The sequence below is a fragment of the Mustela putorius genome, unplaced genomic scaffold (genome assembly GCF_011764305.1).
Source record: "Mustela putorius furo isolate JIRA1106 unplaced genomic scaffold, ASM1176430v1.1 tig00537227_pilon_pilon_pilon, whole genome shotgun sequence".
NCBI classification, from domain to species: Eukaryota; Metazoa; Chordata; class Mammalia; order Carnivora; family Mustelidae; genus Mustela; species Mustela putorius.
This window is the reverse complement of record NW_025422368.1, coordinates 43,879,079-43,899,692: the sequence shown is the minus strand read 5'-3', so window position 1 is coordinate 43,899,692 and position 20,614 is coordinate 43,879,079. Positions and strand designations below refer to the sequence as shown.

The 20,614-nt window shown below is 37.2% G+C and overlaps 1 protein-coding gene across 5 annotated transcripts in view; it reads right to left on the bottom strand.

Annotated features, from left to right (window-relative positions):
• Nucleotides 1–20,614, bottom strand: part of FRS2 (fibroblast growth factor receptor substrate 2) — a 116,308-nt gene that overhangs the window by 33,703 nt on the left and 61,991 nt on the right. For 2 of the 5 annotated variants that reach the window (XM_045073440.1, XM_013056063.2), the window contains exon 4: nt 20,192–20,238. The exons of the other annotated variants lie outside the window; for them this stretch is intronic. The gene's annotated coding sequence lies outside the window, so the exon portion shown is untranslated. The remainder of the gene's footprint in view (nt 1–20,191; nt 20,239–20,614) is intronic. 5 annotated transcript variants of the gene reach the window in all.

Genomic DNA, 20,614 nt, shown 5'->3' with positions numbered 1-20,614 from the left:
AGGTGAGATGGGGTAAGAAACAGTCTCACTGGAAAGACTACAGAAACCACGTAAAGTTAGTTTGAAGAAAAGAATATTTAGCAGTAAGGATAAGCAGAGCAGAAACAGTCAGCTGTCATCAAATTTCTTTCTGTTTCATGGAGTAACAGACTTCATTTACTCATGAAACAGAAATCAGGCCAAAACACAGAAGTCTGTGAGAATAAAACAGACTTCATCTTCTAAAAAGAATTGCGTTTCCAGTCACTAGCAAGGTTCAATAGATTCCACTACTGGTCAAGAAGGGGATGAGATGACTTTGATCTTTCTTTCAAGTGAAGAAGTTTCCAAGGACTAAACTAAATCCGAATACCTGCAGCATTAAAAAAAACAAAGAGAAAGATATAGCAAAAAGGTTTTTTAATATTTAGTAATATAAAGTAATGGTTCTATGAAGTTTTAAAAATCATTTCCAATTAATTCTAAGTAAAACACATAAAAAAGAGAAAGGCATTTTTTAAAAGATTGATTTAACTTAGAGAGACAGCGTTTGCATGTGAGCAGGGAGGAGGGACAGAAAAAGAGGCAGAGAGAATATCAAGCAGACTCCCTGCTCAGTGCAGAGCCTGACGTGGGGCTGAGTCTCATAACCCAGAGATCATGACCTAAGCTGAAAATCAAGTCAGACCCTAACTGACTGAGGCACCCAAGGCACCCTAAGAAAGGCATTTTTAACCAAAGTGAAACATTTAATATGATATAAAAACTTTTAGAAAGTTGTCCCAGATGGTGGCATAGGAAGAGCCTACTTACTTCCTCCCATGGACACACCAAATCTACAGCTACCTATAAAAAATTCCCACTAAGAAAGAACTGAAAATTAGCCATCTGAACAGCTCCCCCAAAAAGGGATAAAAGGGCTACATCAGGTTAGGTAAGTGAGGGACAGACATGGTCTCACCAACTATTCTACCTCCTCACCCCGACCCCACAACTACCCACAGCAAGTCATCTCACAGTCTGAAGCCTCTCCCCAGGGAATGAAAAGTCTGTGCCTCACTTCAGGCACCCCAACCCTTGGGACCTACACCAGAGACAAGTCCCCAAACCAAAAGGGTTTATGTCCAGGGTACCTGGAGAGCTGTGAGGTTCTGAGGTACTCCTTTTGAGGGACTTGAGTATGGACTCATTTATCCTTGGATCCAGTGCAAAAGCAGCAGTTTGAGAGGTAACTGAATTATATGTGAAGGAGATTTATTTACTAATCTTAAAAGTTATCTGCTAGAGAAGCAAGAACCAGTTGGGAGTGTCTTTGGGCAGAGAGGTACCAGCAAGTGCCATTTTTGTACTCTCCCTCTACCTTTCCATGGCAAGCAGGCACATGCAGACACAGCCTTGCCAAAGCCATGGGCATGCCCCACCCCCAAAGTTCTTTCCTTGCAGGCTTATTCTACCCTTGGCACTCTCTAGCCATCTCATAAAACCCATGGGTGAGCACAGTCCATACAGTGGATGCCCCTTGATCACCTGGCCCCAGTAGCCAAAGGGGCTTGTGTTTCTGGGCTCCACAGGACTATAAAAGTCAGAAAGACAGTTCTAGGCAGGTTATTATACCCAAGGCACTACACAAACAGCAAACAGAAACATACCCTCGGTACGAAGGGGTACAGGCTTCAGCTCTGCCACACACTTATTACAGAGGTTCTCTCAGGAAATGTAAGCAGGGAGGCACCATCTGTGCGCCCTCCCTGGGCTGCAACACAGATCACTGGTACTTCCCAGAAATGAGCTTACAGACTCCTCTGAAGCCCTGATTTTTCAACTGTGGCCCGGGGGATACCTCCAGAACTGCTGGTCTGGAAGTCAGCAGGGTTTATGACTACAGTCCCTCAGTATTGTATATATTTGCATACTTTAAAAGCCTGAGGATCTGGCTTCCAACTGGCCTGAAACCAGGTACTGATTGAGATCATTCCCTCTGGAACACTGGCAGGTCTTGGCACATCCTCATCAACTAGGACCTGTTGAGAATAAATCAGCCTACTCAGACAATCACAAAGGTTTGAGAAACAACCAAGAGCTAGAGCAAGGTTGAACAATAGGTTCATCTAGGTTCATCATCTACACAAGGACACTCCTTCAAGACTAGGAGAGATAGGTCATTTACCTACTACATAGAAACAAATGCAGAAGGACAAGCAAAATGAGGAGACAAAGGAATATGTTCCAAACGAAAGAACAAGATAAAGCCCCAGGAAAGACCTTAATGAAACAGAGATAAGTAAGATAATTTACCCGATAAAGAGTTCAAAGTAATGGTCATAAAGAAACTCACCAATCAGAAGAAGAATGAATGAGCACAGTGAGAACTTCAACAAAGAGGCAGAAAATATAAGAAAGTACCACACATTAAGTCACCAAGATGAAATATATGCTGAACTGAAAAACACACTAAGAAGGGTTCACCAGCAGACTAGATGAAATAGAAGAAAGGATCAGTAACCTGTAAGACAGAGTAGTGAAACTCATCCAAACAGAGCATCAGTCAATCAATTAAAAGTGAGGAGACTAGTAAAGCAAAATCAAGCAAGCCAACACTCATATTATAAATGTCCCAGAAGGAGAAGAAAGAAAAAGGGGCAGAAAACTCATCTGAAGAAGTAACAGCTGAAAGCTTCCCTAGCCCAGAGACAGAAACAAACATCCATGTATAGGAGGCACTAAGAGTTCTAAATAAGATGAGCCCAAAGCAATCTACCCAACACATATTATAACCAAAATGTCAAAAGTTAAAGATAAGGAATCTTAAAAGCAGTAAGAGGGAACCCTTGTTACATACAAAGGGAACCCTCATAAGACTGAATTTTCAGCAGAAAATCTAAAGGCCAGAAGAAAGTGGCATGATATATCCAAAGCACTGCAAGGAAGAAACTTCCAACAAAGAATATTCTACCTAGCAAGGTTATCATTCAGAATTCAAGAAGAGATAACAGGTTTTCCAGACAGGCAAAAGCTAAACGGACCTTATAAGAAATGTTAATGCGACTTATTTAAACTGAAAAGAATAAGAGAAGAATAACTAATAAGAAAACACAAACTAAAACTCTCATTGGTAAAGGTGAAAATATAGTAAAGTTGGTAGATTAACCACTTATAAGCTAGAATGAAGGTCAGAAGACAAAAGTAGTAAAATTAATTATAACTATGATAATTTGTTAAGGCATCTAACAAAATAAAAAGATATAAAATAGAACATCAGGGGCGCCCAGGTGGCTCAGCTGGTTAAGCGGCTATCTTTGGCTCGGGTCATGATTCCAGGGTCCTGGGATCAAGCCCCGCATCCGGCTCCCTGCTCAGTGGAGAGCCTGCTTCTCTCTTTCCCCCCTCCCTGCTGCTCTGCTTACTTGTACTCTCTCTCTAGCTCTCTATCAAATAAACAAAATATTTTTTAAAATGACATCAAAAAACTGTAATAGAGCCACAAAAGACACTGAAAAAAAAAGTCTAAACACAACACTAAAGAAAGGCATCAAAACACAAGGGAAGAGAGCAAGAGAAGAAGAAAGGATGAGAGAAGAACTGCAAAAACAGCCAGAAAACAATTAATAAAATGACAATAAATACATATCTACCAACAATTATTTTAAATGTAAGTAAACTAACTTCTCCAGTCATAAGACAAAGAATGGCTGAATAGACCTTTTTTTTTTTTTAAAGACTCATCTATATGTTGCCTACAAAAGACTCACTTCAAATCTAAAGACATAAAAATTGAAAGTGAAGGCATGGGAAAAGACATTCCATGCACATGAAAATGAAAAGGCAGCTGGTGTAGCCATACTTTGATCAGACAAACCAGACCTTAAAACAAAACATGTAATAAAAGACAAGGGTATTACATAAAAATAAAGGGATCAATCCAACAAGAAAATATAACATTTGTGAATATTTGTGCACCAGCATAGGATCACCTAAATATAGAGAGAAACTATAATAGGCCTAAAGACAGAAATAACAGCAATACAGTAATATCAGAGGATTTTATATCCCACTTGTATCAATGGATAGATCATCCAGACAGAAAATAAAGGAAACATTTATTTAAATGACACATTAGACCAGATGGACTTAATAGATACATACAGAGAACATTCTACCCAAAAGCAGCAGAATACACATTCTTCTCAAGTGCACATGGAACATTCTCCAGGATAAATCATATCTTGGGCCACAAAACAAATCTTAACAAATTTAAGATGACTGAGGGGAACCTGGGTGGCTCAGTGGGTTAACTGTCTGACTTCATTCAGATCATGATCTCAGAGTCGTGGGGGAGAGACACAACAGTGGTGGGAGGGATGTCCCTGCTGAGCAGGGAGTCTGCTTCGCCCTCTCCTTCTGCCCCTCCCCCCCAGCTTGGGCACTCTCTATCAAATAAATAAATAAAAATCTTTTAAAAAAAAGTTAACAGGGGCGCCTGGGTGGCTCAGTGGGCTGATCCTCTGCCTTCGGCTCAGGTCATGATCTCAGGGTCCTGGGATCGAGCCCCACATCCGGCTCTCTGCTCGGCAGGGGGCCTGCTTCCTCCTCTCTGCCTCCTCTCTGCCTGTGTCTCTGCCTACTTGTGATCTCTTTCTGTCAAGTAAATAAATTTAAAAAATTTTTTTAAATAAAAAAATAAATAAAAATAAGTTAACAGGATTGAAATAATAAGCCTCTTTTTCAACCACAATGGTATGAAACTAGAAATCAGTTAAGAAGAAATTGGAAAGGGGTGCCTGGGTGGCTCAGCGGGTTAAGCTGCTGCCTTCGGCTCAGGTCATGAACTCGGGAGTCCTGGGATCCAGCCCCACATCGGGCTCTCTGCTCAGCAGGGAGCCTGCTTCCTCCACTCTCTCTGCCTGCTTGTGATCTCTCTCAAATAAATAAATAAAATCTTTAAAAAAAAAAAAAAAAGAAGAAGAAATTGGAAAAATCACAAATGTGTGACAATTAAACAACATGCCATTGAGCCACCAAAGGTCAATGAAGATATTGAAGAGAAAATTTTAAAAATACCTTGAAATAAATGAAAATGGAAATTCAACCATCCAAAATCTGTGAGATGCAGCAAAAGCAGTTCTAACAGGGAAGTTCACAATGATACAAGCCTACTTCAAGAAACAGAAGAACTATCAATCTAATTTCATACCTAAAGGAACTTGGGGGAAAAAAAAGAACAAAGCTCAAAGTTAATAGAAGGAAGGAAATAATAAAGACCAGAGCAGAAATAAATGAAAGAGAGACTAAAAAATACAACAGAAAAAGAAAACAAAATCAATGAAACTAAGATTTAGTTCTTTGAAAATATAAAAAAAACTTTAACCTAGACTCACCAAGAAAAAGGCTCAAATAAAATTAGAAATGAAAGAAAAGTTACAACTGACACCACAGAAATACAAAGGATCGTAAGAAACTACTGAATGAACAATTATAATCCAACAAACTGGACAAAGAAAAAATGGGTAATTTTAGAAACACAACTACCAAGACTAAGTCAAAAAGAAACAGAAAATCTAAATGGACCAATTACTAGTAAGAAGACTGAATAAGTAATGGAAAACCTCCCAATGAACAAAGGTACGGGGCCAGACTTCAGTGGTAAATTCTACCAAACATTCAAAGATGACATTAATACATATCATTTTCAAACTCTTCCAAAAAGCTGAGGAGGAGGGAATGCTTCCAAACTCATTTACAAGGACAGTATTATGATGTACTAAAACCAAAATTACCACAAAAAAGGAAGTTACAGGCCAATATCCATAATGAACATTGATGCGAAAATTCTCAACAAAATATTAGCAAACCGAACTCAAAAATATTAAAAGGATCGTGCACCATGATCAAGTGGGATTTATTCCAAGGATGCAAAAATGTTAAAATTTGCAAATCAAGCAATATGATACACCACAATAACATGTTAACAGATGGAAAACAGACTCCTATCATAACTTTGTGGTGTATAAAATATCAAATTATGTTGTATACCTGAAACTAATAGATTCCATGCCAATTTTACCTCAATTTAAAAAAAAACTTTTTGGGCAGCCCTGGCTGGCTGAGTCAGTGGAGCGTGCGACTCTTGATCTTGAGGTTGTGAGTTCAAGCCCCATAAATGAGTGCAGACATTATTTTTAAAAATAAAATCTTAAACAACAACAACAACAAAAAACACCTTGTAAGACTTAACCAATTTTTACGGTTGATTTTTAGCCATAATAATCCTGTTTAAGGTCATCAAAACCTATCCAACGGAGTTTACATAACTTCTACTACTAAAAAAGTTAATTTTTTTCTCTTCTTTTTAAAGCCCAGGCACATGAGTTTGTTTGTTGGCTTACTTGTTTTTAATGGCAGAATTTAAAAGTTATTTGCAATTCTGGCCATTTTCCATTTGACCCTCCAGAGCCACTCTGCTCTGTTCCCTGAAAGCCTGACCTGCATGGAATGCCAACAGACCAGGCTGGCTATGACTCCATTCCACCCATAGCTTTTCTTATGGCTCCTATCAGGCAACCCCCTCCTGTAACTATGGTTCTTGCCGGTTCAGGTACTCATCTGCTTCCCTGTCCCTCTCAGATCTAGAAATGGTAACAGCTTCCTGCTATTGCTAACTAGCCTGCTCATCTTTCTTGCTGGTTTCCTTTAATGTGCCTACACTTTGCAAATAAGCCCATCACTGAATTCTTTTCTATTATACTTGTCAGTGTCCTGTTTCCTGCCAGAACCCTGACTGATACAAGCTGCTACTGATGTTTTAAATACAGTAATTATGTATTGCCCTCTAGCCACTGGAGAAAACATCTTATGAGAAAAGAGCCATGGTCACCAGCTTTTACATTTCTTACTCAAACCAATTAAAATACCTAAAAATAGAAAATAAAAATTACCAACCTAAAAATAATTAAAAGGGAAAAAGATTTTTTATGAACTTTTAGGATTAAAAAATCTCTTTAACTTTATTGAATTTTATTATGATTAATAACCCCAAATCTTGTAGTCATCCTTGACACTCTCTCACTTTCCAACCTATTAATCCTTTTCAATCTATCTTCAATATATCCCAATTTCAAACACTGCTTACCCTCCCTACCACTGATTCTCTGGTTTAAGTTACCACCATTTGAATTTTTGAAATAGGTTTCTAATTAATCTCTGCCTCTGCTCTTGTCCTGGTCCAGTCTTTTCTCAACAGAGCAACCAGATTAATTCTATCAAAAAGTGTTACTGAATTTTTCTTCAATGGTTAAAAAATCATGACTCATACATAAAGTAAAATAATATATCCAAGATATTATTTTTCATTAATTAATAAGGGAGTCATTAAAATGTTACAACTGGTTCAAAGAAAAATTCCAAGAACTACAAACACACAAAGAACAGGGAATTCTGGTGTAAATCTACAAACTGATATAAAATGGGTCTATTTTACAGGGCAATAATCAATTGTATTCTGCTAGACACAATTTTAATTTGCACTCCTATGAAAGAGAATTATGTACTTCTTTTTTTTTTTTAAAAAGATTTTATTTATTTATTTGACAGAGAGATTACAAGTAGGCAGAGAGGCAGGCAGAGAGAGAGAGGAGGAAGCAGGCTCCCTGCTGAGCAGAGAGCCCGATGCGGGACTTGATCCCAGGACCCTGAGAGCATGACCTGAGCCGAAGGCAGCGGCTTAACCCATTGAGCCACCCAGGCGCCCCGAGAATTATGTACTTCTTTAGCAGTTTTCTGCAAATTACAGAATTGTATAGTAGTTCAAAGAAAATGAGACAGAGATAAACCCAATGGATGAGCAAGATAAAAACCTGCTTATCGTTTTCTGCCCATTTCAAAGTTGTTCACAACTTTTCCAGACAAAATTTTGCAGGTTTCCTTCAATTCTCCTAAAAGTCAAAAATTAAAGAACTTTTTTTTTTTTTTTAAAGATCTTATTTATCTGTTTGACAGAGACAGATAGAGGCAGAGGCAGGCAGAGAAAGAAAGAGTGGGAGGCAGGCTCTGTGCTGAGCAGAGAGCCCAATGCGGGACTCGATCTCCGGACCCCGAGACTATGATCAGAGCCAAAGGCAGAGAGGCCCAACCCACTGAACCACCCAGGTGCCCAAAATTGAAGGACTTTTTAATGGCCTGGACTACAAGATCCCAAATATTTTAGTACTGTTCCTTGCCCTTCCGACTCCCATTACAGATTTCACATACTAACTCTCCCCCTCCACATCTATTCCAGCCACATGGGCCCCCTGGCTGTTTCTGAAGACAAAAAGCAGGCACCTACTTCAAGGACTTTGCAACTGTTGTCCTGTCAAAAACCGTCTTCTTCCATATGATATCCTTGCTCCCTCACTTAATTCAGGTCTTTACTCAGATCAACTTATGAGAGAACTTTCCTGAGCACATTATATGAAATACGTAAACCCCTATATCAAAACAGTACTCCCTTTTTTCCTTTTCTTTTTCTTACACTGCTATATTATTCTCAAATGACTTATTTCCAACTAGCATGCTACATATTGACTTATTGTTGGATTCCCTGCTTCTCTCCTCCACAGACAGCACAAAATGTAAACTGCACAGGAAGGCAAAGACTTTGTTTTCTTCACTGCTATCTCCCCAGTATCTAGACAGTGCCAGACACATACTATATGCTCAGTAAGCTTCAGATGAATGAATACATAGGTACTGAACAATGGCTAATGTTTCACAATTACAACATACTTACTAATAAATTTCATCCTGAATTTCTTCAACATAAAACACAGCAATAAAACTACAACCAAGGGGCGCCTGCGTGGTGCCTCAGTGGGTTAAAGCCTCTGCCTTTGGTTCAGGTCATGATCCCAGGGTCCTGGGATTGAGCCCCGTATCAGGCTCTCTGCTCAGCAGAGACAGGAAGCAGGCTCCCTGCTAAGCAGAGTGCCCAATGCAGTGCTTGATTCCAAGATCCCGGGATCTTGGAATCAAGCACTGCATTGGGCACTCTGCTTAGCAGGGAGCCTGCTTCCCACTCTCTCTTTGCCTGCCTCTCTGCCTACTTGTGATCTCTGTCAAATAAATAATAAAATCTTAAAAAAAAAAAACTACAACCAAGGGGCAGCTGGATGGCTCAGTCATTAAGTGTCTGCCTTTGGCCCAGGTAATGATCCCAGGGTCCTGGGATCGAGCCCCACATCAGGTTCCTCACTCAGCAGGAAGTCTGCTTCTCCCTTCCCCTCTCCCCCTGCTTGTGTTCCCTCTCTCATTCTGTCTCTGCCAAATAAATAAATAAAATCTTAAAAAAAAAAAACTACAACCAAATAATCTTACATTTTAACTAATTAACATGTTACTTAATAGTTACTTCTTAAGATTATTTTTTTAAATGGAGCTCAAAATTTATTACTTAGATTGGTCTGAACCCTGACAGTTATTTCATGAAAAATGCTTTAAAATTTAACATATAGTACCACAAAATTTCTCTCAGAAGCAATGTCATCCCATGGCTGTCAAAATGAGCAACTATACTCACAAGACTTGGGTGGCACCAGATGTCCTCCTTCTCCTACTACACAGATTCAAAGACTGTCATTAGGACGGCAGTTACAGCAGAGGTGATACCTGAAGAGTCTAACTGGGCAACTCGATTACCACAAAATCATTATCCAAGCCATATTATTTTCATTCACCAAGCTACATCACTCCTTTAAGTTCTACAGTCTTGGCATAGACATAGGTAAAGGTGAATAGACTTCTAGGGTTGAGACTACTATTTATGTTGGATTTCTGATCCTGAATCTTTCCCTAAGCTCTTGTAATTTTTAACATCAAAAGATGCCTAACAAATTAGTATGTTCTTTGCATAACGTCTGAATTACCTGCCATATGCAATTCCAATACCAATATCTTTGGTCTAATATTTGGTATTTCTTTGGTATTGTTATTTGGTAGATACTTCTGCTAAAAGAGGAATACGATTATGTAAGTAGAAAGCAGGGGTCTGGAATATCACAGGCTACTGAAACAGTTTAGCTATTAATATTAGTTAGGTTCTTCAAATATTTTCTCTCTTTACACTAGCTAACTCAAAAAATCTGCTTAAAAATTCAAAGGACAAAAGGGCTCCTCCTTTTCTTCTTCTATCTACAAATAAACCAAAAGTAAAGCTAACAAAATAAGGCTGTGTTCCTCTTGTTGACACGGTTGCAACTGTTTAAGATTGGGTCTATTAGCATGTACATTTTCAGTTTTTAATTAAAATGCTACAAATTTATATGTCTATTTTGTCAAAACTAAGTATGTTAGTAGGGAAAAATATCCAGTACACGATTCCCCACTCCCACCCCCCTAACAGGAAAATAGGTGGGTTGGAGGCAATAAATGCTATTTTCCTAATATATGGCCCCAGTGACACCTGCTTTAGTAATAAAAAGATAATCAAATCACCACTCAAGTGTCTAAGGCAAATTTATTCTGAAAAACAGAGAAATAATTTATCATTTAAAACCACTACTCTTTATTTTATTTATTTTTTTTTAAGAGGATTTTGTTTATTTATTTGACAGAGGGATAGAGAGCACAAGCAGGAGGAGTGGCAGGCAGAGGGAGAGAGGGGAAGCAGACTCTCCACTGAGCAGGAAGCCTGATACGGGACTCGATCCCAGGACCCTGGGCAGAGGCAGATGCTTAACCGACAGAGCCACCCAGGCACCCCCAGTAGTCTTTAAATTATTAAAAATGTGTTAAGATTAAACTAATGTAACATTGTGTATTAACTACACTCAAATAAAAAATTAATTAAAAATATGGTAAGATTTAGACTCCTGGGCAGTTCAGTTGCTTAGGTGACAGACTCTTGCTTTCAGCTCAGGTCATTATCTCAGGGCTGTGAGGTAGGGCTCCACACTCAGCAGGGAATCTGCCTGAGATTCTCTCCCTCTCTCTCCACCTCTGGCCCACAATCCCCACCTCCTGCAAACCTGTGGGCACACTCTCTCTCAAACAAATAAATCTTTAACAAAAAATGTCATAAGATTATATCAAAGAATAAGAGAGAGCTTTCAAATAACAAATTATACATTCAAAGGTATGGTCAATATTTTTTAATAAAAATTTTGATTTAAAGATAAAAAATTTAAAATGATACTAAAAAGAACTTAAGATCAATAAATACAACTTTCTACTACTCGTGAGTATGCCAAAAGCTGGCATTAAATACAACATAATAAATGCTGGGTCTGTTTATAAGAATCAATTATGCAATACCCTTAAGCAAACTGTTCTTTTACTAGACTTACAAAAACTTGGGTTGCTCCAGGAGTAATATGTTTTTAAGAGTGGAATATAAGCAAAAACCTGGTGTAAGTTGTTGTTAAGTACATGATTTCTGGGTTTAAAAACGTACTTAAGGAACTTGGTTTTGTTTTGTTTTTTTTTTAAATAAACTTTATTTTTATAACAGTTTCAGATTTGGAGATAAAATGAGAGGATAGTACAGAATCCCTAGATTGACTCCACAGCTGGTGTTACACGTTAATAACATGTTGGTTTAGTATGGTACATTTGCTACAATTAATAAACTAATATAGATATATAATTATTAACTAAAATCCATATTTTATTCGAATTCCCTTAATTTTCACATAATATGCTTTTTTTTCTTGCAGGATCTTATTCAGGATACCATATTACATTTAGTTATTCCCCCTTAGGCTCCTTATAGCTACGGTTTCTCAGATTTTCCTTGTTTTTGATGACCTTGACAGTTTCAAGGAATACTGGTCAAGTAATTTGTAGAATGTCCCTCTCCTGCGATTTCTCTGGTGTTTTTCTCATGATTAGACTGGAGTCATGGGTTTTGGGGAGGAAGATCAAGGAGGTAAAGTGTCATTTTCATTACAGCACATCTTGTGGAACAAACTACCAGTATGACTTATCACTACTGACCTGGCTAAGGTAGTGTTTACCAGATTTCTCCACTGTGAAGTTACTCCTCCTAATCTCCTTTCATTAGTGTACTCTTTAAAAGGAAGGCACCATGCACAGAGCCCACACTCGAAGAGTGAGGTTCCACTCTACCTTGCTGAAGATGGACTATCAACATCAATTATTTGGAGTTCTTTTGCACAAGAAATTTGTCTCTTCACCATTTATTTCTTCAACAACTTATTTATACCATATGGAGCCATGGGTATCTTTTTTATACTTTGGGTTATGATCCAATACTACATTACACTTATTTTCTCGCTCAAAATTTTCCACCTTTTACCACTGGAACTTCTTTCAGTTGGCTCCTATGTTCCTTTGACATAATCCCATCATTTTGAGTTTGTTTAAGCACTTTCTTACTTTTTGGTACTACAAGATACTCTAGGCTGATCTTATATATTCTTTGCCCCAGTCCTTGAATCAGTCTTTTCTCCAAGGACCCCTGGTTTCTTTTCATAGAGAACTGTATTAGAAACCAAGATCTGGGAACCAGGTGTGCTCTTGCCACTGGGATGTCACTGCTTCCGAAAGGGCCTGTTTTTAACTGAATTTTATGTTATTTTGGGGTAACTTGTGTAACAAAATATAGAAATACATCCATGCACAGACTGTACTGGACCTATGGAGTTTTAAAATTAGTTAATGCAATTACAGATGTATTTATCATCATTTTACAGATTTTGAAAATAAGCTGAAAACCATAAAGGAGACTAATTTATATATATTATATATATAATTGGGACATGTCCTTTTATTTTGAAAAACGAAAGGGGGACAAATGCATAATGTCAGAAATACAAATGATATGTCATTATGATTTCTGTAGGTCAGCAAGCAAGTCAGCAACTTTCTGGTCTCAGGATCCCTTTATACTTCTAAAACTTATTTGAGAAATTTTTCAAAGAGCTTTTTTTTTTTTTAAAGATTTTATTTATTTATTTGTCAGAGAGAGAGAGGAGCGAGAGCGAGCACTGGCAGGCAGAGGCAGAGGGAGAAGCAGGCTCCCTGCTGAGCAAGGAGCCCGATGTGGGACTCAATCCCAGGATGCTGAGATCATGACCTGAGCAGAAGGCAGCCGCTTAACCAGCTGAGTCACCCAGGCATCCCTTTTCAAAGAGCTTTTAACTGGATTATCTCTTGACACTTACCAAATTAGAAGTTAAATGTGAGAAATGTTTAAAATATTAATTAATTTATTTAAAAGGATAAGCTTATGAGGTGTTAACATAAAGTACATCTGTATAAAAAAAACTTTTTAAAAAAACTTATTTTCCAAAAAACTTGATAAGACAAGTGACATATTTTTGCAAATATCTATAATTTCTGGCCTTATAGAGGACAGCTAGTTTCTTTTTTTTTTTATTTTAAGATTTTACTTATTTATTTGACAGAGATTACAAGTTGGCAGAGAGAGGAGGAAGCAGGCTCCCTGCTGAGCAGAGAGCCTGATTTGGGGCTCGATCCCAGGACCCTGGGAACATGACCTGAGCCAAGGCAGAGGCTTTAACCCACTGAGCCACCCAGGCACCTCGACAGCTAGTTTCTTAAGGCTGATTCTGCAATATGCTGTTTTGGTTAAAGTATAGAAGCATATGAAGAAAATCTAGCCTCACAGCAGATACACAGTTGGGGAAGATAATATTTTAATCATTATTTCAAAAAAATGTTGATATTCTTGAAACTATACCAGAACTCAACAAATGGTAGTTTCCTGAAGGCTAATTACACTGTGGATTCTAAAACCCTAGCAATGAACTTTTCATGTTCTATGACATTAAAATCCATTGATTTACCTTGCACTTTGAATGGATCTTTGACCCTTATGTGATTTAGTATCATTACACACTGGACACCTGGAAAATACTGATTCAATGAGCTATGCAGGTGTTCCAAATTGACACAATTCAGAATACAATACAAAGAAAATAAAATTCCATTCTTTAATATCAATACCCACTTCACAAGAAAAGCCTTTAAGTATCTGGGAAGCTGTCAAGCTCAGAGTATTAGGTACAAGTTTTCCAAAATGCCAAATTTTACTTGAAAATTTTATTTTAAGATTGGCTACAAATACAGCTGTTTTTTTGAAGTGTTAGGCGCACTTAGTTCATTTTTAAGAAAAACAAATCTCAAATACATTAGTTCAAATAACCAAAAACTTTCACTTTTTCTTTGGGGGGGGGAGGAGGTTTTACAGAAAAAAGCAGCTAGTTTAGCTCACACCTTGGTTGAACAAGCACTTTTTCTGAAGATGACTATCATGCTTTAGTACACAGAACGAGTACTCAAAGTCGAGATCTAATGAAATTAATATTTTTGGTGGTTCAGTCTGTTAAGCGTCTGCGCTCAGCTCAGGTCATGATCCTGGAGTCCCGGGATCGAGTCCCACATGGGGCTCCCTGCTCAGCAGGGAGCTGGTTTCTCCCTCTGACCTGTCCCCTCTCATACTCGCATTCTTTCTCTATCTCAAATAAATAAATTTTAAAAATCTTAAAAAAAAAAAAAAAGAGCATTCTTTTTTTTAAGGGGAGGAAGGGCAGTGGGAAAGGCTGAGCAGGGAGCCCAATGCAGGGTTCAATCCCAGGACCCTGGGATCGTGAACTGAGCTGAAGGCAGACACTTAACCAACTGAATCACCCAGGCACCCCACATCAAGGTCATTCTTAAATAAAACTAGATTTTTTTTATTTCTTTATTTTTTAAACTGCATATTAAAAAAAAAGAAACTATGAATGTATGACAAAGAAAAAACATTAATAATTGGTTTGGTGCCACCGCCTTCATCTGTGTTCAGGTGTTAGCAGTTTTACTCACCATTGCTTTTAGAGCAGCATTGCAAATGTCAACACAGTAGAAAATTATGAAGATAGTTTTGACTTTCCAGACCATCTGATATCAGGGGCCCACATAGGTCCCCAGTACAGTCTGAACAGTACTCAAAATTAGTCAAAGGATAAGATAATATTACAATAATATCATACCAAAAAATCAGAGATTTTAGGTGAAATAGATAAATTCCTAGAAAAAATTAACTTGCCTAATCTAATTCAAAAGGAAGCAAAAATATGAATAGTCTTAAAAATCTTAAAATATTCCATTAGGAATAAAAAAAATCCTCTCATAAAGAAATTCTAGGCCTAGATGGCGTCACAGATGAATTCTATCAAACATGCAATTAAGAAATAATTTTACATAATATATCCTAGAAAATAAAGATATCCTCTCTGACTCATCTTAAGACTTGTATAACCTTGATACCACGCATAGCACAATAAAAGAATATTAGAGGCTGATGTCCTTCATGAATATTGGTGCAAAAATTCCTAAAATACTAGCATAGCAAACAATGTCAAAGGTTGGTTTAATATTAGAAAAACCAAAATAATTCTTCATGTTAATAAACAAAAGAAGAAAAAATATATCAATATTACTAGTCTCAGAGAAGATAAATCTTTTCGGAGTTTTCTCTCAACAGAAAAGTAAAGCTTTAAGGCTGTTTCTAGGAGATTCAAGTAGCCGAAAGACTGGCTTCCTGGCCTCAAGGAAAAATGAAGCTACAGTACTCCCAGAAAGGGAAAACCTCTGCAAGAATAAGGTGCTACCAGTATCATTTTTTCCAAAAGAAAAAAAACTAGGGTCAAAATCCTAACCAAGTTTTTCTTTTTTGTTTCATATTAAATATGGTCATGCTTGGTGTGCCCTCACATATCTGCTCCAACAGTCTAACAAATTTCTTTTAACAGTCAATTTGGAAGACAAAGATGGACTATAATGCTGTCCCCAACTTTCTACGAATCATCTGCACTGAAGGGGAAATGAATGGTACAACTGTTCTTTCACTATAATTCAGAATACCTGGGTATACTTACCTTTTTCCTTATCTTATTGCTACTCACATTAAGGGCTCCCCACATAAAAGAAGCTGTACTGTTCCCACTGCCCCAGATATTAAGCAAGCTCAGTAAAACCCATCTTTTCCAACTTAAAACAGAACTTAAGTTGGTTAAATCAGAAAATTAAGTGTAGGTGTGGGTGTGTGTACCTTAAACATTTTATTTTAGCTTACACATTAAAAAAAAAAAAAAAAAAAGGAATGAATTGTCCAAACTTAAAAGTTAGGAGCTTTTTTTAAATGGAGGCCTGCTGGTGGGAATTCTGTGCCGTATTTATTACATAAATCTTACCTAAAATGTATGTTTATTTGAAAGAGATCAAGGATTTCCATTTCTGGCAACATGGTAGGTTAAATGCTCAGACTGGATCTACTGCCTAAATCTAGAATGCTGTATAAATATTTCCTTACTATTTTTAAATTTCCTAATTTGGCACAAATGTACAGAGAAGCCCTGGAAGCTGGCTCTTGACTTTCAGGTTACCTCACAACTATTCTGAAAACTACAGTGCTGGAGACAGGCTGTATACCCTGAGACTCTCCAATATGGGGAATGTAATTAAAGAACTTTGCATGTAGCTGAAAATTCAGAAGACTATACTGCAAAGCAAAGCTGAATGAACAGTAAACTTACTTAGCAGACGCTGAGAACAAGCACACTTGCCTGCTTGACCTTGGTGTTGGTAGAAGGAAGGAAAAAAAAATCTTGTGTAAGTATTTATAACTACAGGCAAGCTCTTAAATAAAATTTAAATAAATTTGTAGAGAAGGAAAAGATGAAAAGGGGTAAGAAATGTGGAAATTAGAATAAGAAGGCCTAATATATGTCATCAGTTATAGAGCCCTTGTTTCCAAGATGACCATGAAAAGGAGGTAAAACAGCTTTGTCAAAACAGGGCTGCAGCAAAGGACAAGGTCATTTAGAAGTTCATCACTGGGGACACCTGGGTGGCTCTGTTGGTTAAGCATCTGCCTTCAGCTCAGGTCATGATCCCAGTGTCCTGGGATCAAGTACCCACATCAGCCTCCTTGCTCAGCAGGGACTCTGCTTCTACCTCCATCTGCCACTCACCCTGCTTGTGTTTTCTCTCTCTCTGACAAACATATAAATAAAATCTTAAAAAAAAAAAAAAAAGTTCATCACTGGAAATATAGTAGAGACATCAGAGACCATTTCTAGAGTGAGTGATTTCACTGCCTATGTAGTTCCTAAACTGTATGCAGAACTATATTACTGTGTGAACTGTACCATTCACAACAAGAAAATCAAGAATTATTCTCATGGGGGTATCTGGGTGGCTCAGTGGGTTAAGCCTCTGCCTTTGGCTCAGGTCATGATCTCAGGGTCCTGAGATCGAGCCCCACATCGAGCTCTCTGCTCGGCCAGGAGCCTGCTTCCCTTCCTCTCTCTCTGTCTCCTCTCTGCCTACTTGTGATCTCTGTCTGTCAAATGAAATAAACAAAATCTTTAAAAAAAAAAAAAAGAATTATTCTCATGATGCATGGAAGGACCAAACATCCCCACCCTAATTTAGACCTACAGATGCTTCCCCATGACCTCTGCCAAAGTCCACATAAGAAGCTGAGTACTTAAGTTCTGAAGAAAAACTGTCCCTGATGGGGGAAAAAAACAGAAGGAGAAAATAAAGAAAATAATGGACATTACTCAGAGATATAATGGTCAAGAATTTAACATAATTATTCAAAGATGTCCTCAGATCCAGGAAGCCCAAAGAATCCCAAGTAGAATTACAAATAATAAAATAAAAAATAAAGTCAAAAAAATTTTAATACATTCTATAAAACTAGGAACACTAAAGGATGGGAAAAGGCTTAAAAAACAGTCAAATAGGGGCGCCTGGGTGGCTCAGTGGGTTAAAGCCTCTGCCTTCAGCTCGGGTCATAATCTCAGGGTCCCGGGATCGAGCCCCCCGAGTCGGGCTCTCTGCTCAGCAGGGAGCCTGCTTCCCTTCCTCTCTCTGCCTACTTGTGATCTCTCTCTATCAAATAAATAAATAAAAATCTTAAAAAAAAAACAACAGTCAAATAACAGATTATTTTCAAAGGGAGGGCAATTTTACTTCTCAACAGCAACAGTGGCAGTCAAAACATCAAAATAATGTCTTCAATGTGATGAGAAAACTTAGAATTCAATACACAGTGAAATTATCTTTCAAGAATGCAGATGAAATAAACACATCTTCAGATTAAAAAAACAAAACACATACACTGTCATTCACCTTCACCAAAAGACTTTCATTAAAATAAATTCTAGGGCACCTGGGTGGCTCAGTGGGTTAAGCCGCTGCCTTCAGCTCAGGTCATGATCTCAGGGTCCTGGGATCGAGTCCCGCATCGGGCTCCCTGCTCAGCAGGGAGCCTGCTTCTCTCTCTCTCTCTGCCTGCCTCTCTGCCTACTTGTGATCTCTGTCAAATAAATAAATAAAATCTTTAAAAAAAAAAAAAATTCTAAAGAATGTACTTCAGGTAGAAAAAAATTGTTTCATATGGAAGGTCTCAGATAATGCACCAAGGAAACAGTAAACAAAGATCAACTATCTAAAATAATAATGTTTTAAAAAATTTTTTAAGATTTTATTTATTCATTCGACAGATCACAAGCATGCAGAAAGGCAGACAGAGAGAGAGGAAGGGAAGCAGGCTCCTATCAAGCAGAGAGCCCAATGCAGGGCTCGATCCCAGGACCCTGGGATCATGACCTGAGCCGAAGGCAGAGGTTTTAACCCACTGAGCCACCAGGCGCCCCATAAAATTTTTTTATATATGCAAGAGATAAATATATTAAAACTCAAGTAATAGACAATAGTGTTATAGATTTCTGGAAGGAAGACAATCAGAGCATTTTAAGTTATTACATTATTCAAGGATAGATTAAAGATACTGATTTAAACTCTTCCTTTTAGAAAGGACTTCTTAAAAAGGCTAGAGCAACCACTGAAAAAATAAATAACATTAATTTACAAACAAGAGTACATGTGTGCAAGATGTTAGGGGGACTGAAATGTGAAAACAGGCTTCAAACACATTAACTCCAAACAAAAGACTGGAAGAACAGGAAAAAAGGCGAGGAGGAAAAACAGATCACAAGACAGAAATCAATCTAAATCTACCAGTATCACAACTGACTGAAATTCCTGTAAAAAATATTGTCATTCAGAACAAAACACAATTTAACCATACCCTGTTTACAAGACACAAACTAAAATACAGGACCAATGAAAAGCTAAAGGATGAAAAATACTATTAACCCTAGAACAGATATATTAACCCAAGAAAACAGCCAACCACAAAAAACAAAACTATAAGGCAAAATAGTTTTGAATATGGCCTTTCAATCCAACAAAAACTTCGACTTAAAAGAAAAAAATTCGAAATGTAAGTACTTAATAGCACAGAATCAAAATACATAAAACAAAAATTACCACATCTAGAGAAGAAACTGCCAAACCTACCACCATGCGAGAGGCATTAATATGCCTTTCTCAGCATAGAAACTGATAAGTCCCAAAATCAAACCAAACCCAAATCCAAACAACACCTAAGCAAACCATGAAAGATGTACGTAGAACAGCTAACAAGCTCACAAACATATATGAAGTACTATACTAAACAACTGATTTCACATTCTTTCCAAATGCATATAAACATTCATGAAAATCAGTCAAATACCAGGTCTTACAGTTAGTCTCTACAAATTAGATTATGGTCTGTGACCATGAAGAAATCAACTTGGAACACATCACAGAAATTATATTTACAAGCTAACTACGTTGAAATTAAATATATGCTTTTGTAATAATTCCTGAGGCAAATAAGAGGTTTTTTTAATGGAAATACACAAAAATACTATATATCAAAACTTGTAGAAAGGCAGCTCAAATGATACTCAGAAGCAAATTTAAGCACTAAAAACCCAAATTCAAGTCTTTGTAAAAGGAGAGAAAAAAACCAAAAACCTAAAAGTTCTAAGAAAGAAATAATAGCAGGCCCTAAAAGAACAGAAAATATTTAAAACAAGATGATAAACTAGAAGTTCATTCTCTGAAAGAGTAATTAAAATTATAAACCTCTGGAAAAACTAGTTGGGAAAAAGATAACACAAACTAATAAAAAGGAAAAGGAAACTTTACAGATGTTATAGGGATTAAGCTGATCAGAGGATATTGTGGACAATTTAGTGATAATAAATTTGAAAGTTTGGAAAGATTTTTGAAAAGTTTTTAGAAAAAATACAATCTATTAAAAATGCATCAAAAAGATTTAGAACTCACACTTTCCAATTTCAAAACTTACATTAAAGCTACTGTCATCAAGCATCAAATCACCAAGTGTGGTACAGGCTAGAAGAGAAATATGGATCAAATGAAACAAAACTGAGAATCTAGAAATAAGTAAATACATTTATAGTCAACTGATTTTCAAAAGAGCAGCCTAGATAATTTCAAATAGAAAGAATAGTCTCTTCAACACATGTACCGGGACCTCTGGATTTCCAATTGCAAAATAATAAATTGGGACCTCCACCTTTTACTATATATAAAAATTAACTCAAAATGGATCTAAAACCTAAATGTAGGAGCTAAAACATAAAGCTTTCAGCACACAAATCTTCATTACCTTTAGGCAAAAGTTACTTTGATATGATACCAAAAATCACAAACAACAAAAGAAAAAAAGATAAATTGAACTTCATCAAAATAAAAAACTTTTGCACTT